At 39.3% G+C, this 18,174-nt stretch overlaps 1 protein-coding gene across 1 annotated transcript in view; it reads right to left on the bottom strand.

Moving 5' to 3' along the window:
- The window catches only part of KCNMB2 (potassium calcium-activated channel subfamily M regulatory beta subunit 2), a 235,947-nt gene extending 218,020 nt beyond the window's left edge, over positions 1-17,927 (bottom strand). The window contains exon 1 of the mRNA XM_034999202.1: positions 17,623-17,927. The gene's annotated coding sequence lies outside the window, so the exon portion shown is untranslated. The remainder of the gene's footprint in view (positions 1-17,622) is intronic.
- Between the last annotated feature and the right edge of the window lie 247 nt (positions 17,928-18,174).

Here is an 18,174-nt window from a genome sequence, read left to right as displayed (position 1 = left end):
CTGTAACAACAGATGAGGAAAAGGTATGGTATTTTGGTATCAGTTGTAGTTTCAAGATCTGCCTCTGATAAACATTTCAGGTTTGAAATCTTATAAGTTCATTCAAATTTACCTACGACCATAATGCTCTGAAAGTTGTTATTTTAAATGCAAACTGCTTTGGAATTTCTTGGTAATGGTGATTAAGAGTATAGCCTCTGGAATCAGGATTGGATCATCTGAGGTTGAATCAAGGTTGTAACACTTACTAACTGTAACTTTGGACAAGTTGCCAGACCTCTCTGTGCCGCAGTTTCTTTGTCTGAAAAATAGAGATAATAAAACCTATTCATAAGTTTGTCAACAGAATGAGATGACAGAGCATAGTGCTTGATTCATGAATAAGTAATCAGAAGATGTTAGCCATTATTAATTGTAATAGTTTCTGATAAAATAGTTTGGCTCTGGCATACTCCTTTTCAATGATTTCTTCCAATTATCTACTCTTTTTCTCCACCTACTCTTACTCCCTCTCAAGTTTTCATTTTGGGGTAAACCAATTTGAACAATGCCTGGTAATAAAAGAATTTCTGAAGCTATCAGTAAATGCTCATTCCTATCCTCAGCCAAGAACTCTGTCCCTTTCTGTCTCTGAGGCACTCTCCCCACCATTACTTGCATTTGAGTGGCTTGCCCATACATCTGTTTTTTTATTTTGTTTTCAACAGGTCTTCCTAAAAGTCTGCACTGGCCAATATCTAGTTCATCTTGCACGATTTTTTCATCAAATCCTATAAGCACATCTAGACCAAGACTAGCCCCAAACTGGATTTCTTGTCTTTTTTCTTCTTCTCCTTCTTTTTTTTTTCCCCCTAGCACGGTGCCAGATGGCACTCAGGTTATGATAATAAAGGGAATCTGTTTTCTTCCTCATATTTTCTGTCTCTGTCATAAATCTTAACTGAATTTAGATGAACAGGAATTTAGAAGTTCAAGTTTTAGGTGAAGATTCAGTTTGAATTTCACTTTAAATTTTTATTAAAAATGATTTGCTTTTGCAAATTGAATTAATTCAATGTCATTTTAGTGGAAGCGTTTTGACAAACAGTGATAAAAATCCTTCCAAGATAACACTTTGGCATAGGGCAGTTTTGTTTTGTTTTGCTTATCTTTATTGAAGAACTACCAGTAAGAAACTCCTTAGGTCTTATTATGCCTTTGAAACATGGATAACATCAGACTGCACTACCTAGGAAAGAAGAAAGAAATCTGAACACCATTAAAGGTGCTGTCAGAATTCACAAATCTAGCAGACTGCTGAGGCATAAAATGTGTAACTTATTAGGTCATTGCTTCCGAATACAAATTATAATAATTTCAGGGTAATAGAGTGTTTAAATATCTACAATTTAAGGGAAGCAAAAGCCAGGAAAATTATTATATTTGCTTGAGTTAAAACAGTTACAGACTACAACAAAACAACAGCAGCAACAACAAAAACTTACAGAAATGGGAGGACCTGTGATCCAAAATCTACCTAAACTAAGGAAAGGTGATTTTATAGGAAAGCAGCTCATGTACTACATTGGTGAGATCAAGGCTGATTTGGGGAAAATGGGGTGGGAAGGAAATAAAGCTTATAATGCCACTGCTCTATATTAGTTTATGGAAAGTATTACGCAAAGAGAATTGGGACATAATTTATATTTTATCAGAAATGGGTTGTCAACCTGAATTATCTGAGAGATTGGTGGCAGAAGAATGAAATCACTTTTTAGGCTTTGTTATTCAAAAGCTAAGACTGCAGGAAAATAGAAAACCAATTTGATTTTATGTTAAGGAAAATATGTGAGGTCTGTTGCAAAACATTGTGCTCATTTGCTTAACTCTCCCTTCCCTTTTGCTCCTTCTCAGTATGGAAGCTTGTAATGGGAACAGTGTCAAATCATTCTTCCACAGTTAGTATTTGGAATCATATCTGTAAAAGTTGCTCAGCATCTGGATGAGGGCCAGCACTGTGCATTAGGGGTTTACTTAGTGGGTAAGGAGAGAGCAGAGATAGATGTTAATCCACAGGAAAGCAGACTGTCCTGGTCAGACCTGTGTCCGTGAGTCATGTGCTTCCCTCTGTTTCCTAGGGCTTTGGGCATGACCCTCTTGGGACCTCACAGTCCAGGCCTGTGCAGACTGGCACCTGAGCAGAAAGTATGTCAAATGCAGTGCTTGAAAATTTGGGAGTCAGCCTGGTGTCAGGTTGAACCCCAGTTTTGCCACCTACAAGTTGTGTTACCTTGGGCAAACGCATTACTCTTTCTGAGCCTCAGTTTTCTCAAGTATAGAATGGGAATAATAGGAGCACTTGGGTCTTTCTGAGCTGAAAATGAGAAAATGCTTAGCAAATGCCTAGCATCATGCCATAATCTTGCTAGGGGTTCACAAGCTACAGGTGACATTATTATGTAAAGGGCCTATCACTTACAAAGTGCTCAGTAAAGGTCTTGTTAGCAGTGACCATATCAAAAAAGAGCAGCTATTTCTCCATGGTTGTTGTCCCCCAAATCCTCTCTGGAAAGGTCCATGTCTTGGTGAAACAGTCTCCAGAAGCAGAGGTGATGTGTTCATAGTGAAGTGAGGCAGTGTGGCTTGGGGTCTGGAGTCAGAGGAACTGGCTCAAAGTCTGGCTCTGACATTACTTGCTGTGGGACTTGGGACAGGCCTTTTAGTGTCTTTGAGCTTTAGTTTTCCTGTCTTAAAAACCTCCATTTTATGGTGATGCCTCCTATACCGAGTTGTAGGACTCAGATGAATTCTGTGTGAATTCCATGTGTAACGTACACAATGAAGTAAGACGCAAGTTCACCAACTACCAAGAAGCCCTCATGACCCTCCTTTCAAAAGAAAGGGTATCTAAACCACTCTTGCATCCTTACTGGCTCTTTATCAACTGCCCTCACTCCTGCTTAACTTTTTGAGGAAAAATTCTTTTAAAGAATGGCCTGCTTCCTCACCATCTGCTCGGTCTTTTAATGATATTGAACCTAATTTTGATGCTTAACCTTGTTTTGGAACGTGAGCTCTCATTTCACCAGTGAATTCGTAAAATCCAAATCACAAATACAAAGCCCTCCCTATTTGAACTGTTTGTAACATTTGACATGATAACCCGCTCCCACCTTAATCATAACAGCAGGCAACATTTCTTGAAAGGCTACTTCCTACTGCACTGTACTAGCCACCTGCCTCTGGGTGGCAGGTATTAAGGCTTCACTTTATTTAGGAGGAAACTGAGGCACAGAGATGTTAATTAACTTGCTCAATGTCACAGAACTGCCACATAAGTATCAAAAAGAAAAGAAAAAGAGAGGTAGATTGGAACCCTGTTAATACTGATGCTTCTTCTTGGAGCTTTATCCTTTTCTTAGCTTTGATTTATAATCTTTCTCTATGAAAATTACCCAAAGCACTGTGTACCTTTCTTATGGCATCTGTCTCACTCCTAACCCCTGGAATGTGATATATAATCTATAATCTCTTCGAGGACATCCTTTAGCATAACGCCTTGTTGGGACAAATTATTTTTTAACAAAGTGAGCATTAGACAAAGACTCTTTCCTTGGACTGATAAATATGAAGAGTGAACACTAAGTAGGAACGTGAAAACATCAATTCCTTCCTGGCTCGTATACAAACAACGTAACAATGACTTTCTCAAGCTCAGATTTCCCTTAGGGTGAATTGGTCAAGAGGTTTCTCCTTACTATTGCAGGGGTAGAGAAACAGAGCTGAAGCGCCCAGATGTGTACACTTTGTTTAGAAGTTGCATTTGGAAGCCTCATTGCTGTTCTGATTGATGACAAAAGATCCCAGGCAGGGGAAGTATAATGTGAGTTAGATAAACTCTAGGTAAGGTAATCCTCAGGAGAGGAATTTGAGCAAGTTTGTGTGATGCCCAGAAGGACCATAAATAAGAGACAATGAGTGTTGTTACATTTCCTGCTGACCTTTATTTAACAGAACTTTCGTATTAGAAAAGAGCTTGCTTTAGCTTATTCTTAAAATTGCTGTTTGTTCACCTGCTTTGAAAAAGGAACAGGCAAGAGTAAGCATGGAGGTAGATTAAGAGTTTGCCTACTTGGTGGAGTGTTCTCTTGATCTCTTTTCTAAGATTATAATTATATGAATATAATGAATATATATAATATATACATAATATTATATAAATATGCACATATATATTGGGCGAAGGGGCTGATATATGAAGTAGATGCAAGGCACAGTGTGGGACACAATGGTATTTTAAAGGAAAATGTACTAAAATAGAGGAGGACTGCTAGATATAATGAAATTTCGATTTTTATAAGTGAAAATAATTGAATATAAGCAATTCATATGGTTCAGCTTTTTACAAGATACCTCAACTTATACTGACTCAAATCCTATAATGTAAGTGACACTATCCCACTTAACAGACGAAGCTCAGAGAAGTTAAATGGTTTTCCCAAGGGCATGCACTAGATGAATTTTGAACTCAGGTCAACTTTCTTTCTACTCCATAGAAGTATCTTTTTATAAATGTGTCTCTTCATGAAATTTAAAAGTAGAATTAAAAAAAAAAAGAAAAATGATGTATGTGTATAACTATGTAATAAGTAAGTAGCAAAATATAAAACCTGCTGAAAGAGCTCAAATCCTGAAGAGGTCCCCTCTAGCTTGGGGGACAATGAATGGGAAGGGGGAGGGAAAATGGAAAGGGTTGAGAGAAGGTTCTATCCAGAAGGTGACATTGGAGAGTGGGTACGAGTTTGACAGGTGGAAATGGAAAGGGGGGCACATTTCTTGGGTGTTTGAAGTGCATTGGGCCAAGGGACAGAGGCATAAGGATGTTGTGATAGGTATGTTTGAGGGGTGGCAAGTGGTACAGTTCAGTTGTAATATAGGGTGAGAAAGGCAAGGTAAAGATTAGCCTGGACAACTTGGAGGACTGTGATCATCTGTCCTGTTGGATGAGACTTGATTTGCTTGGCCAAGCAATAGCCACTGAAGAGCTGTGATGACAGAAGTTCCATGATCAAGGTCATGCTTTGGAGCTACTCATTAGGAAAGGCTAGAGGGAGAAAATAGGATGGGAAGAGATTAGAACAGTTTTTTCTTTTTTGTGATAATTTATATATGATTGGTCTACCCAGGATGTTTATTAAAGTTGCAGGCCTTACCCAAAAAGATTCTGATTGAATACAGGCCACATGAACTGGTATTTTTAAAAAGCTCCCCAGGTAATTCTTCTGCCAGAGATTTAAGGATAGAACTTTGAAAAAAAAAATCAGACCAAAGGCAAGGAGATTGGTGAGCAAACTATCATAATAACCAAGGTGTGAGAACAAAGGGGCTTTATTCGTATAGGGAGGAATAAAGATACAGACACATAAGATTTTTGAAGGAAGACTCGATAGGACTTAGGCCAATTGGGTCTATAGTTGGGGAAGGATTCAAAGAATAGTTGGCTTTAGAAGCTGGGCCATCAGTAGCACAATGAATAGAAACCGGAGGCAGAGTAGGTTTATTAGGTCTTACTAGGAGTTCAGTTCTGCCAAGTGAGTTTGGAAGTGTAGACAGCAGCCATAGGGAAATGTCTACCAGGTGGCAGGCAATGTGGGACTTGGGTTGGGGAGCAAGGTCACAGTTGAAGAGATTGTTTGGGATGAAAGTAGAGACAGCATTTTCTTTTTCTTTCTTTTTTTTAAGTCTCATGCTTTTTTTTTTTTTTTTTTAAAGATTTTATTTATTTGAGAGAGAGAGCACGCGAGCAGGAGGAGGGGCAGAGGGAGAGGGAGGAGCAGACTCCATGCTGAGCAGGGAGCCTGATGAGGGATTCCATCCCAGGACCCTGGTATCATCACTTTAGCTGGAGGCAGACGCTTAACTGACTGAGCCACCCAGGCGCCCTGAGACAGTATTTTCAATTACTGAAAAGTATAACAAAAAATAAGGAAAGGAAAAAGAGGATCCAGCAAAGAGGAAAGATAGGAAAGAACTGTAAAGTAGGAGGGACCTGGGAAATTAAACAATTAAAATCAAGGAAAGAGAGGATTTCAAGAAAAAAAAATCAATCATTCTGTGTGTGTGTATGTGTATTATATACATATAATACACATACACAGAATGATTGATTTTTTTAATTATATATATATAATACACATACACACACACATATATAAAATATAAAATGACTGAGGGTCATGAGGACTGTGAAAAAGCCAAATTGGGTGACTTTTCCTGCAATCACAGGAAACCAATGTGGTCATAATTCATACACCAGTGCTTTAAAAAAAAAATGAATGGGGAGCAAGGAAGTGGAGGTGGTAAATATAGAATACAATTTCAAGATGTTTTTTGATCAAAGAGAGCTCTAGTCATGTTCCAGGGTTCATAACCTCACCATCTATCCAGTTACTCAAGTCAGAAATCTAAAATTGTCCTCGACACCTCCTTCTTTACCCACGTCCTCTCAGATTTAGCCCATCACCAACTCTCTGATAAGACTTCTTGAACATGGCTCCTTCTGGCCACTTGTCTGCCATTTCACTGCTACCTGGTCTAAGCCACCCTCATCTGGATTATTACAATAGCCTTTCCATTGACTTCTCTGTATCCACTTGCTCACCTCCTTTTTTGATCACCACATTGCAGCACCTCAATGGCCGAAATAACTTTGCAAAGCACAAATATCTTCTCAGCTTTCTGCTTAATACCTTGGATGACTTTCCATTGCTCTTTGCATAAGGAGCAAACTTCTTCACAGGACCTGTAAGAGCTCACCTAGCCAGATGCTTTTTTCCCTCTTCAACCTCATCTTTAACCACATGCTGCTTAATCCCTGTTCTCCAGCCACACTGGCCCTTCCTCAGAGCACAGTCCCCATTTACTCTCTGTAACAGGCTTCCTTTCTATCTCATTCATTAATTTAAAAAATTGATTGCCTTTCACTAGAGTGCAAGCGCCATAAGAGCAGGAAATTCCCACCCTCTCCCACCCCTCACCCTTTCCCACACGCAGGTGTGACACTTGAAAAATGTTGAATAAATGAAGGTGCCATGCTTTAGCCTTGCACATGCTTTTTCTCTGCCTAGAAAGCTTTTCCTCTAATCCCTGCTGCTTTCACACTTGCTTTTTCTTTTTTTCCCCCACTTTCATGCTTTTTCATTTAGCATCTTAGTCCTTTCTTTTTCAGAGAAGCTTTCCCAGATATTCTTGACTACACTAATGTCTCTAATTAAATAATCTCTTAGCACTTATTACATTCATAATTTTACATTTATTTCTGGGACTATTAGAAAAATATCTTTCTCATCCAGGACTGTAACCTCCATGGTTAGGGATGAGGTCATTTGTGAGCTGGCTCAACATTGTAACCCCAATACCAGACATAGCGCCTAGTCCACAGTGGATACTCAGTAAATATTCATTGAATAAATGAATGGGTAGTTGAATGAATGCAGACATGAAATGAGGACTGATCAATTAAGGGCTAGCAGAATGGAAAGTAGATTATAGATTTTTTAATGTGGACACCTGAGCACATCAGTCTAGGGTAAGAATCTTCTTCCAGTAAACGAACTAAACACCATATGAAATCGAAATTACATGCAAGGCAACTTTTCATATAGGCATATAAATCAAAGCATATCTCCTATTTTTTATACCATTTTTTCACAGTTTCATTTCAGCAGACACTAGATCTACTTGTCAGGGGGGAAATTGGCCTAGAAGATTGAGAAGCAGGTTGTAACAGACATTATTTTTTTATGATTTTATTTATTTGTTTGATAGAGAGTAAGCTCAAAGCAGGGGGAGTGGCAGGCAGAGGGAGAGGGAGAAGCCAACTCCTGCTGAGCAGGGAGCCTGATGCGGGGCTGGATCCCAGGACCCCAGGATCATGACCTGAGCCGAAGGCAGACGCTTAACCGACTGAGCCACCCAGGTGCCCCTGTAATAGACAATCTTTGGCTAGTTTTCTTTGTACCAGGGCTATTGTTATCTTTTATACACCCAAAGAGATCTTCTCAAATTTGGTAACATATTATCTAAGCCATCCTTCTCCTTTAGATATGAACTTTCTCTCTCTCAACTTTTTTTTTTTTTTTTTATCATTCCAACAGAGAATTGAGTCCTGTACTGTTCTATTTTTATGTTTTTAAAGCAAATAGTTACCTTGAGTTGTCTACACAGAAGCCCCATATGACTGTTGCCAAGCACCACACAGGATCAAATAAAACTGCTAGGAAGTGAGGTTAAAGCAGTCATTGGTTATTTCCACAGAGAGGAAGAAACAGGATCACTCCTGTTAGTTTTGCCTCTAAAGTTAGGTATTATTTTCTTCCAGATGTCAGGTTGTTTCTCCCCCCGCCTTAATTTCTTCATTTGGAATATACCAGGAAATGAAGAAAAAAAAATCCAAAGAAGTCAGTGGCTCCAGATTTACTACAGAAATACAGTCCCTCTGAGGAAATTCCAGTTCACTTTGATGGAGCTACCAATCCTTCAGATGGTCAGAAATTTTCGAATGATTGTACAAAACGAAGCTCAAGACATTCAAGAATTATCTTATGGGCAAGATTTACCAAGTGCGGGGCATCTGGGTGGCTCAGTCAGTAGTCGGTTAAGCCTCTGCCTTTGGCTCAGGTCATGATCTCTAGGTCCTGGGATGGAACCCCACGCCCTTGGGCTCCTTGCTCAGCAGGGAGTCTACTGGAGAATTCTCTCTTTCCCTCTCCCTCTGCTCCCCACCGCTCATGCTCTCTCTCTTTCTGTCAAATAAATAAAATCTTTAAAAAACGAAGATTTACCAAGTGCTTCTCTCTCTACCTCATGAAGTGCTGTATGCAGCACAGCTAGAATGATCCTCTGCATCTATGAGAAGCAACAAAGATTCTAGATTAGCCTTTTTTTTTTTTTTTTTAACTTCCTAAGAGTTTCACTTTGAAAGATAGTTTACTTTTGTGGATAAGAGTTATGGATACTAATAAGGTCAGATACTTGACCTTATTAACTTTCCAGTGAAAAATTTAATAATTAAAAGACTTAAAAAAAAAGTCTAACCAAACTCATTATTTGTAAAGTCCTGAACTATGTCACAAAGTACAATGGAATTCCCCAGACACATGCAGTGTCATAAGGGCTTTATTTTGACAAAGTTCCAAATTGAATCCTCCTTCGGTAGAAGCCTACGTGGATTGGTTTTATAAATTATTTCCAATGACAGAGATGTCTGTGAGTAATATAATTCTATGGATAAACAGGCAACATCAGAACTCACAAACCCCCTTTTCTTTCCTGTTCCTTATATGAGAGCCCTGTCTGCACCACAGTGCACAAAGGGGATTCAGTGCAATTAAGATTTGTGTGGTTTCTAGAACCTTACATCTCCAGTCAGGCAGCCTAGTAAATAATGATAAGACATTTACCTGATTTCTGTACTATGGCTCTACCTCAGGGAATAGGGTGAAGAGAGAGAGTATATCAATCAAAAAGTTATTTAAAAAAAAATCATATATATTTAATACAGCTCTGTTCACCTAAGAACTATAAAAATGTCATGTCTGCTCTCAAGGAGTTTGCAACCTAATTATCTGGGCTAAAAATTATACTTTAAAAATTAGTTACATATTTTACTACTTGCCTGACTATTCTTATTTACACACTGAGTGGGTTTGTTGAAAACTGAAAATGAGCTTCCATGTCCAGAATATTCTGGAGTTTTAATTTCACACTCAGGAATACACCAAAGTGACAAGGAACCTGCATGTGGGATTCCTCTGACATTTTCCCTATTTAGTACAAATGCTGGCAAATGTAAACCAAAGCCCTGCTGTCTGGTGGTGTAAGCATCTTCTCTCTCTTTCCTAGGAAGTCAGCAGGCTTGACATTTTGGCAGCTGATTTATTTTTCCCCTCCCCCTGAGCTGAAAATCTCACCCAGGCTCATCTGTCACCCTGGCTTTGATGAGGGAGGGGGTTAAGGTGTTTGCTGTCTGAGGCTGTCAGACTTGAAGTTGGCTTCAAATGAAAAGCTCCACCATACTCTTTAGAAAGCCAGGGTAGCGGCTGTGGGCAGACAGAAGAGCAGAGGAGGGATGGGGGAATAGTCAGCCAACAGAAGCCAGAGAATATGAAGAGAAGAGATGAAGAGGACAGGTAAACGAGAAGTTAGTAAGCACAGGGCAGGTCCAGGTGCATGGTTTATTTGTCCACTTGGTCATTTACCCTTCTTAGGTCAAACTGGACACTAAGAAATCTAGCATAGACCTCCTTCGTTCGTTCGTTCGTTCGTTCGTTCGTTCGTTCCTTCCTTCCTTCCTTCATGAATTACTTCTAGAGCATTAACTACTTGCTAAGAACTCTACCAGGCCCTGGAAATACTGAGATGACTATGACCCAGTCCTCAACCTCCAGGGACTTAAAATTTAACTGGGGAGGAGGGGAGCAGATTAGTTAACCAAAGATCACAGCACAGTGTGCTAAGGGCCATGGCAGAACCATGCACAGAGTGTTCTTAGAGACAAGAGGAGCAATATCCTGTGAAGATTTAAAACACAAATCAAACCTTGAAAATCTGTGACATTTTAATGACAATGGCACATCCACACTGTTGGAGAGAGGCGGTACTACTGGGACCAGTTGCACTTAAGGAGGGGAGTTTGAGGAATGACGCAATATTAAAGGAAACGCAAATGCACAAATGTGATCATTAGTGATACAAACCGACCTTCAAGAATCTGAAATTGGAGTTGTTTGGTGTCAGATGATGTTCAGAACTGATGAAAGAAAAATTTAGCTTATGTAGTAGATTCATATTTGAGAATGTCTTCCAATAGTTTAATTGGAGGTGCTACTTTTTATTAGGCAATGAAAGGAAATTGAATTCCTTTGTATTAAGAAATTGGTAATGTTAAATCTAGAATAACTGATGATGCCAATTGCCAATTTCAGGCATGTCTCTCCCTGAAGTCCTATTACATGATGTGTTCATGGATCGGTTTAGAAATAATAAAGCCCGGGTAGTCAGAGTTGGAGTGGAGACAGGAGTGTTGAAAATGGAGCCTGATAAAGCTGAGGGGAGGCATTCAGATAAAGTTCCTTCCTTCCTTCTTTCTTTCTTTCTTTCTTGCTTTCTTGCTTTCTTGCTTTCTTGCTTTCTTGCTTTTCTTTCTTTCTTTTTTAAAGATTTTATTTATTTATTTGACAGAGAGAGAGAGCACAGACAGGGAGAGCGGCAGGTAGAGGGAGAGGGAGAAGCAGGCTCCCTGCTGAGCAAGGAGCCTGATGCCAGGTTGGATCCCAGGACCCTGGGATCATGACCCAAGCTGAAGACAGACACTTAACCAACTGAGCCACCCAGGTGTCCCAGATAAAGTTCTTTTAACATGAATCTATAAAATTGGGTTTGGTATCTCAGAAAAGCTGGTATTTTCTTGATTTTTCCAGAATTGCTTCTTGCATTTTGGGTCTAATCAGAAATGAGCAAATGTGAATTATTTCCAGAAATTCTGTTTCTGGTGCTGGCCAGGTGCTCAAACACCTTGAGCTTTTACGTGATACCTCAATGCTTACCTGGTTCTTAAATGGTATCTACGGGCTGACTTTAGCAGCATGTGATGCCAAGAAATAAGACCTAAAGGACATACTTGAAACCAAATCTCTTAGTGCCATGATATATATACAATGTTTAAAAGTTTCATTTAAGATAATAGATAAAGGGAAGATAGGTACTATGTGTTATGCACATGCATGGTGTTAAGAGCTATGCACAGACTACCCCATTTAATCTTCACAACCCTGTAAACGATGTGCTATTTCTACCTATGTTTCTGCTGAAGCAAAGGAGGCTCAGGGAGGTTTTGACAACTGGCAACGGGCAGAAGTGGGATTCAAACCAAAGTCTTCAGGGCTGTGAAGCTGGGGTTTCAACATTCCCTTACACTGCATGTCTAAAGACTGAGGTCTTCTTAATGAGTAAATTAGTGTTCATTTAACTTCTTTCACAGGAGTTTAAGTCTCCTTTTTGTTTGGGGAAGGAATACATGAAGCACCCACATTGTTCACAGAGGAAAGAAAAGTCTTTTCTTCAGATTCTGCCTTTTAAAAAATTCCCCTAATTACTGGCAGCCTTTAGTCACTAAATACATTAAAGAAGGTTAATCTGTCATTCTATTTGTGAGGAGTCTCTGTGGCTAAAGGGAGAATAAATTTCGAAAGCTTATGAGTTCTTTGACCTTGAACAGTTTGAGTAACTTTTACACCTTAGTTTTCTTGGCTGTTCAGTGAAAAATATAGTATCTACTATTTGAGCATACTGTGAGGATAAAATGACAATAACAATGAGAACACTATTACTTTTTAAACATCTCCTCTGTGCCAAATACTCTAACGAGGCACTGATTCACATGATCACATTTAATCTCTAATCCAAAGAGGTACCAGTGAGGTAACTGAGGCTCCGTAAGATTTTAAAAAATTGCTCCTAGTCACATAACTATGAAGTAGAGAAGGTGAGAGTCAGATCAAGCCTATCTCTTCCTACAGCCTGTACTTGTCTTAGACGCTGTGTCCTTTTCACGTCACACTACCTCTCTAGAAATATTGGACTTTACTATTTGTACCCACTTTGGACTAAAAGATTATTTGATTATACTTTAATTATTTGAAGACATGTACTTTATGAATGCTAGAGAGGTCACTATTAACAAGACCGTGAGACTAACCATGCTGATTCTGAGAGCAATGAATGGAATGTAAATGACTAGTACCATTATTAGTTAATGTTAGTTGATTCCTATTGCTAAATAAAGTACTGGGACTTGTATGCTCAGAAAGGGGTACTGAGCCCAATTTTATCTTCCAACCTGGTTTTGCCATCCTTTCTCTCATCACTAGCAGAGAACAAAGAAAAATATAGAACATGTTTATGTCCATAGTTATTTGTACAGATCTGTGAAGATGTCTTTTTGAAAAAGAAGTCATCTTCGGATAAGATGAAGTTAAGGCAAATTGAATTTTTATTTGCTTTGACATAGATTGGAATCAGTGATGTGATATTTTTTTCCCTTCTGTGTAGAGAGGAGAAAGAAAATCATCTTGATAAATCTCCTTGACTTTCCTCAAGGTGTTCAGTATCTTTCTCTTTGGAAAAAGCAACAGGGCATTTTGACACGGCTTTGACCCTCAGGTTGATAAACTTATGCTTGTAGCCTATTGCTACCAAGATTTTGACGGGGACAAATATTCAGTTCCTATATTCATTAGTTTATTCATTCGACAATCAATGCTATAGATACATCTGGGAACACAACCAAGTCGCTGTTCTCATAGAGTTTACATTCTAGCAGGAGAGACACAGACAATAACAACTCAACATATAGTAAGTTGGGGGATAATTTGGTATGCTATGGAGAAAAAGCAGGGACTTGGAATAGGAAGCATGCAAGAGGGTATGATTTGGCAGAGACCTGAAGAAAGTGAGAGACTGAGTCATGTGGCTGTGTAGGGGAAAAGTTTTCCAGGTAGTGGCCATAGGCCCTGAGGTTTGAGAGTACATGGCAGGCTCGAGGAAGAACCAGAAAGCCAGTGTGGCTGAAGTAAAGTGCTAAAGGGAGAATGGAAGGCAAGGGGTGAGTGAAGAACCCTGGACTGATCACACATAGCCTGTGGACCACTGTGAGGATCTGGCTCTTATCTGTAGTCAGATGGGAAGATGTTGGAGGCTTTTGAGCAGAAGATACTATGATTTAACTTCAATACGGGAACAGCCACTGGTATTGGATACAGAATAGAATGTGTGGGAGCAGGGGAGACAGAACGTATTGCTATAATCTGATGGTTGGTGGTAACTTGCCCAGAGTGGTAGCAGTGGGAATAATAATTAAATTCTAGGTACAGTTTGAAGGTAGAAGCAATGGGATTTTCTGTTCCATGTGAAGGGAAGAAAAGATTCAAAGAGCATTCCAAAAATTTTCTTCTGAGAAAGTGGAAGAATCGAGTTTCCATTTCCATACATAGGGGAAAATAGGAGAGGAGGACATTTGGTGTGGAAATTCGATTTTGAACATGTTGTGTGAAGTGCCTATGAGACATTTAAGTGGAAATGTTATATAGGTAGTTGAATTTGTAAGTTTGGGGGTTAGGGGAAAAATCCAGGTTAGGGATTAAAATTTATGAACTCTCTGTGTATGGTTAGTTTCTAAGGTCTTGAGATGAGGTTGGAGTCATTTAAGAAGTAAGTATAGATAAAGAAGAGATTTACAGTTGAGCCTTGGACCACTCCAACATTTAAAGATTTAGAAGACAATTAGGAGCCAGCAAAGGAGATTGAAAAATTCTCTACCTATAAAGTAGGGAGAATTACACACACACACACACACACACTCCTTTTCTGGTAAACCTGGGTTAAGAAGTAGGAGGCATCAGTCTACTAGAAAGGATGATGCCAAGTTTTTGTGATGTGACAACCAAGAAACCCAAGGAGAAAGGGCCTCTGATAGGGGAATAGCACTTCTGCCCAATCTTGCTCAGACCAACAAATGACTTTAGAATTTGGGGTGAAGATAAAGTGGATGATATGAAGTATGATAATGGGGAAAAGATGGCAACATGGTTGCAAAAGGAGATAAAACTGCATAAGTCTCCTTGTGACTATTAATATAATACCTGCTTTTTGAAAAAAATTAGTGACTATAAGTAAATAAAGAGAATAAAATGCACCATTAATACACACTAAGAGAACCTCTAACATTTTGGTATACTTTTTTTCTAGTTTTTTCATACACACATATGTATAAAAATTAGGATTATATTGTATAGACATTATTATAGTCTTTTTAATTTGATATAATAACAAGACTATTTTTGGAAGATTCATTTTTTATCATCTTTTGGTAAGAGGAGAAAGCTGATCAAAGAGAAGATTGTGTTACTTGAGAAATGTCTGGTCCAATATCAACCAATAAAGTAGAGTATGAGTGTGTGTGTGTGTACATGAGAGAGACAGAGAATTAGGGTGATTGGGACTTGGTGAATTGTGTCTTGGTGACTGAGACGTTGGCTGTGTTACCTCTAGGGACTGAGAAAACAAGGCTGACTAAAGCTTTGCTTATTTTTTATGTCTGGGTGGATTCTGGACTTGTTTTCTGGATAGCTGGAGAATTGTTGGTTTTTCATTACTAGATTACAGCACAAACTGAAAGGGAAAAATATGTGTAAATGCTTTGGTTGATACCTACCAATGTAAAGAGGTAATGAAATTAATTTGCGATACAAAGTAGGTTGTTTTGACTAAATTACTTAGTTTGGTTTTCCCCACATCTTACAAAGAAAATAAATTCCGTATTTCCCCTATGTTTTTCATGTTGTGGGTCCAGTCTAGACACATATACCTTGAAGATTTAATATGGGAATTTTTCCATAAATCTGTGAAAATTGTGAAGAGTCATTTTAGTTTATCAGTAAAGTGTTATGAGCATGATGACAGCAAAATGATTTTTCCTATTGACAACTTTTATGGCACAGACTGATTTTTTTTTTTTTTTAAAGATTTTATTTATTTATTTGACAGAGACAGAGAGAGCAGGAACACACGCAGGGGGAGTGGGAGAGGGAGAAGCAGGCTTCCTGCTGAGCCGGGAGCCCGATGTGGGACTCAATCCCAGGACCCTGGGATCATGACCTGAGCCGAAGGCAGTCGCTTAACCAACTGAGCCACCCAGGTGCCCGGCACAGACTGATTCTAAAATAAATGCTTGATGAGATTAGATTCAGAAGATATTGGCAAGACGAGAGCCAGTGAAAATCTCTTTCAAATAAATATAATTAATGAAAACAATAGAAATAACATTCAGCTGTAAACTTCTGACAGCAGTATGTAAAGTGTGTGCCTGTGTGTGTGTGGGTGGGTGTGTATTTCTGTTTGTGTATCACAAGCTCTCTTGTTATGTATGGGTTCTTGATTGGTGAGCACAATTGGCTAGAGGATGGGACTTTACAAGGTCAAGGTCACACATTCCACTGGCCACATAGAGGCAGAAAACTATGTCACAGTCATCAATTGCATCAGAAATTTTATACAGTCATTTCATGGCCATGTATTCTTGGTCACAAAACAACTGGACAAGAGAGTTGGGCTGGCTCAATAATATTAATCACACTATTAGGAAAAATAGGCATACAACTTTCAGCATAGATGCCATACCTTACAGGGCAATGATTTCCACTTTGTGAATGGCAGAATATATACAGACGCTCACAAATGTACAAACTCAACTGCATTAGATGAGAGAAAAAGCCCTACTTAGCCTTAACTCCAATATTTGGCTGAAAACAAGCATACCATAACTGTCTCTCACTTTTTTCCTAGTTAATACTGCATTAATATCAAAGTTTTAGAAGAATATTAACATTCTTTTATAAATATACCATTATTCTTTGTACCTTTATTATTCATTATAATCAAATCAGTGCATCAGAATCTAGGGCTTTTCAAAATCTAAAGCGACATCTTTACATTTTGGCGTTTGGGAAGTCCATCGGGGGAAACAGTGCAACAGCATCGAGAAACGCACTCACGACAGTTCTGCCACTTCACACTGAGGGTCATATGCAATGACAAATGCTGAAACTTGCACCATAGATCAAGTTGGGGAAACATTAGTTCCTGACCATTGCATTTTTGCTTTAAAAATCTCAGCCTACGATCTCCTGACATTGCCTTTTCTGATCGAGCTATACCGATCCCATAATAAAGTACAAAACAGTGTAAGTTCCTCTGCAAACCCACTCACGATCTGCTCGACTTTGGAACCCAACTGCCCTCTCCTCTTCCAAGGAGAATTGTGCTTTTATGGTATTCGTTAAAAAAAGGAGAAGAAAAGAAAAAGGTACAACGTCAAGTCCATAACCTCTAACGAATCACTATTTCCATCTGCAGCCTGGCAATAGGCTAAAAGCAGGAACAGGAAGAGAAAGCCCCTTCTTTTAATCTAAAACTCTTGCAAAACCGTTAACACAAACAGTGTGGATCAGCCTTTCAATATGCAAAATGGATGAAGGTACCCAATTTTCTTTGATAATAAATTAAATCTGAAGTAGTTCCCTATCGGGGACATCCGTTGTAATCTTTCAGTTTCCCCCTTTAAAAATTAGATGCTGGCTATCAAAGCACGTTGGCCATGGGAATAAAATATTTATCTAACAGGTTTCAAGTCTCAACGACCACTTCCTCTTCTTGATTTTTCTTAGACCTTTATGCCTCCCACCTACCACAGTCTTCCCTCAACCCTACTGACAGCCTAGCTGGCACCACAGATAAGAAGCGAACTGTTTTTTCCATGACCTCTAAGCATTCTACTCCAAGGGAAAAGCAACGTGGAATGCACACTCAGCAGGCTACGAGCCCGGAGCCAGTTTGTCCTCAAGGCATTTCTGCCATAAAATCTAATACTATTCACTGTGTTTTGCTCTAAGCTGATCCGTCCCCCACTCCCCTCTCTCCCCTTCCTGCTCTCACTCCGCACCTGGCTGCAATTCTTGACCCACAGGCACACAGCAAACAAAAGCCCGAAACAGCAACAGATTCCTTTGTTTTACATGCAAATCCTACCTCCGGTAGTTGTCACATCTTCCTCAAAAGCCACGCTTAATTTTTAATGACAGCGATCCAGTGCAGTCCTCCAAAGAGCCACCGGTAATCATCATTGCCTCGCGTGCCTAAAGCCTTTCTGGACCATTAATGTCACAACCCTTGCTAACTCATAGCTTTAATACTCTCTGCTCAAAATGTCTGAAAGAGTTTGGGAGGACAATAGGAGTGACAGGCACGCTAGACAGCCATGCTTGAAATTAGTTATCAGAAGCTCCGTGAAAGCTGCTTCACACTGTTTTTAAAGCGTGCAGGAGGTAGGATTTATTAGCCTATGATAGGCATGCTGTTTCTGTTTTTATTAAATACTGTAATAGGCTGTCTGTTAGCAATGCTGTGATAGGTCCAACATCACTTCCCACTGCTTTCGAATTCTCGTATTAAAAAGGGAGAGAGGGCTCAGACTTCCTTAGGAGACCGAGGCGGACACCACCCTGCCTACTGGATCAGATCCAGATCCTCTATAACTACAGGGGAAAGAATTCCTTGTGCAAGTGCTATTTTTATGTGGAA

This window comes from Mirounga leonina, unplaced genomic scaffold (genome assembly GCF_011800145.1).
Source record: "Mirounga leonina isolate KUSES-001 unplaced genomic scaffold, KU_Mleo_1.0 Mir_115, whole genome shotgun sequence".
Lineage (NCBI taxonomy): Eukaryota > Metazoa > Chordata > Mammalia > Carnivora > Phocidae > Mirounga > Mirounga leonina.
The sequence above is the reverse complement of the archived record's forward strand: the minus strand, read 5'-3'. Positions and strand labels throughout refer to the sequence as shown.